We start from the raw sequence: 2,701 nt of genomic DNA, 5'->3' as shown, positions 1-2,701 counted from the left end.
TTAACAGTTCTGCAAAAAGTTACTTACATTGCATAAAACATGATTCAGACCTTGTTTATGGAAAGTGTTTATTGCTGTATTTCAATGTTGCAACCTGCTGAAAACTGTCTACAGTGTTTCTAGCACAGCAAAAATTGGACATCCAGAGTGCATCAAAGATGATTTAGTGCTTGTTTATGGAAAAGTGCTTCATTTCTGCATTTCAAATCTTGAAACTTGCTGACAATAGTCCACAGTGTTCCTACCAGCTAAGTTAAACAGTTCTGCAAAACGTTACTTACATTGCATCAAACATGATTTAGACCTTGTTTATGGAAAAGTGTTTATTTCTGCATTTCAATGTTGCAACTTGCTGAAAACTGTCCACTGTGTTGATTACCTCGAATACATAACAAAAAAAAGTTTTAATCCCAGAGTCCAACCAGATTTACCTTGTTTATGGAAAAGTGTTTATTTCTGTATTTCAATGTTGCAATTTGCTGAAAATTGTCCATTTAAACAGTTCTGCAAAAGTTACTTACATTGCATAAAACATGATTCAGTTTTATGGAAAGTGTTTATTGCTGTATTTCAATGTTGCAACTTGCTGAAAACAGTCTACAGTGCAGTTGTTCAGCACAGCAAAAATTGGACATCCAGAGTGCATCAAACATGATTTAGTGCTTGTTTATGGAAAAGTGCTTTATTTCTGCATTTCAAATCTTGCAACTTGCTGAAAATTGTCCACAGTGTTCCTACCAGCTAGCAATAAACAGTTCTGCAAAAAGTTACATTGCATCAAACATGATTTAGACCTTGTTTATGGAAAGTGTTTATTTCTGTATTTCAATGTTGCAACTTGCTGAAAACAGTCCACAGTGTTTCTACCAGCTAGGATTAACAGTTCTGCAAAAAATACATTGCATCAAACATGATTTAGTGCTTGTTTATGGAAAAGTGCTTCATTTCTGCATTTCAAATCTTGCAACTTGCTGAAAATTGTCCACAGTGTTCCTACCAGCTAGGTTAAACAGTTCTGCAAAAAGTTACTTACATTGCATAAAACATGATTCAGACCTTGTTTATGGAAAGTGTTTATTGCTGTATTTCAATGTTGCAACTTGCTGAAAACAGTCTACAGTGCAGTTGTTCAAGCACAGCAAAAATTGGACATCCAGAGTGCATCAAACATGATTTAGTGCTTGTTTATGGAAAAGTGCTTTATTTCTGCATTTCAAATCTTGCAACTTGCTGAAAATTGTCCACAGTGTTCCTACCACTTAGCAATTAACAGTTCTGCAAAAATACATTGCATCAAACATGATTTAGACCTTGCTTATAGAAAGTGTTTATTTCTGTATTTCAATGTTGCAACTTGCTGAAAATTGTCCGCAGTGTTCCTACCAGCTAGTTTAAACAGTTCTGCAAAAAGTTACTTACATTGCATCAAACATGATTTAGACCTTGTTTATGGAAAAGTGCTTATTTCTGCATTTCAATGTTGCAACTTGCTGAAAACTGTCCACTGTGTTGATTACATTTTAATCCAGAGTGCAATTTCAATGTTGCAACTTGCTGAAAACTGTCCACTGTGTTCCTACCAGCTAGGATTAACAGTTCTGCAAAAAGTTACTTACATTGCATAAAACATGATTCAGACCTTGTTTATGGAAAGTGTTTATTGCTGTATTTCAATGTTGCAACTTGCTGAAAACAGTCTACAGTGCAGTTGTTCAGCACAGCAAAAATTGGACATCCAGAGTGCATCAAACATGATTTAGTGCTTGTTTATGGAAAAGTGCTTTATTTCTGCATTTCAAATCTTGCAACTTGCTGAAAATTGTCCACAGTGTTCCTACCACTTAGCAATTAACAGTTCTGCAAAAATACATTGCATCAAACATGATTTAGACCTTGCTTATAGAAAGTGTTTATTTCTGTATTTCAATGTTGCAACTTGCTGAAAATTGTCCACAGTGTTCCTACCAGCTAGTTTAAACAGTTCTGCAAAAAGTTACTTACATTGCATCAAACATGATTTAGACCTTGTTTATGGAAAAGTGCTTATTTCTGCATTTCAAAACAAAATGATTTTCTGCAAAAAGTTACCATTGCATTGATTCATTGTTTATGAAAGTGTTTATTTCTGCATTTCAATGTTGCAACTTGCTGAAAACAGTCTACAGTGTTCAAGCACAGCAAAAATTGGACATCCAGAGTGCATCAAACATGATTTAGTGCTTGTTTATGGAAAAGTGCTTCATTTCTGCATTTCAAATCTTGCAACTTGCTGACAATTGTCCACAGTGTTCCTACCAGCTAGGTTAAACAGTTCTGCAAAACGTTACTTACATTGCATCAAACATAATTTAGACCTTGTTTATGGAAAAGTGTTTATTTCTGTATTTCAATGTTGCAACTTGCTGAAAATTGTCCACAGTGTTCCTACCAGCTAGTTTAAACAGTTCTGCAAAAAGTTACTTACATTGCATAAAACATGATTCAGACCTTGTTTATGGAAAGTGTTTATTGCTGTATTTCAATGTTGCAACTTGCTGAAAACAGTCTACAGTGCAGTTGTTCAGCACAGCAAAAATTGGACATCCAGAGTGCATCAAACATGATTTAGTGCTTGTTTATGGAAAAGTGCTTTATTTCTGCATTTCAAATCTTGCAACTTGCTGAAAATTGTCCACAGTGTTCCTACCACTTAGCAATTAAC

This window comes from Oncorhynchus tshawytscha, linkage group LG28, assembly GCF_018296145.1.
Source record: "Oncorhynchus tshawytscha isolate Ot180627B linkage group LG28, Otsh_v2.0, whole genome shotgun sequence".
NCBI lineage: Eukaryota > Metazoa > Chordata > Actinopteri > Salmoniformes > Salmonidae > Oncorhynchus > Oncorhynchus tshawytscha.
This window is presented reverse-complemented; position numbering follows the sequence as displayed.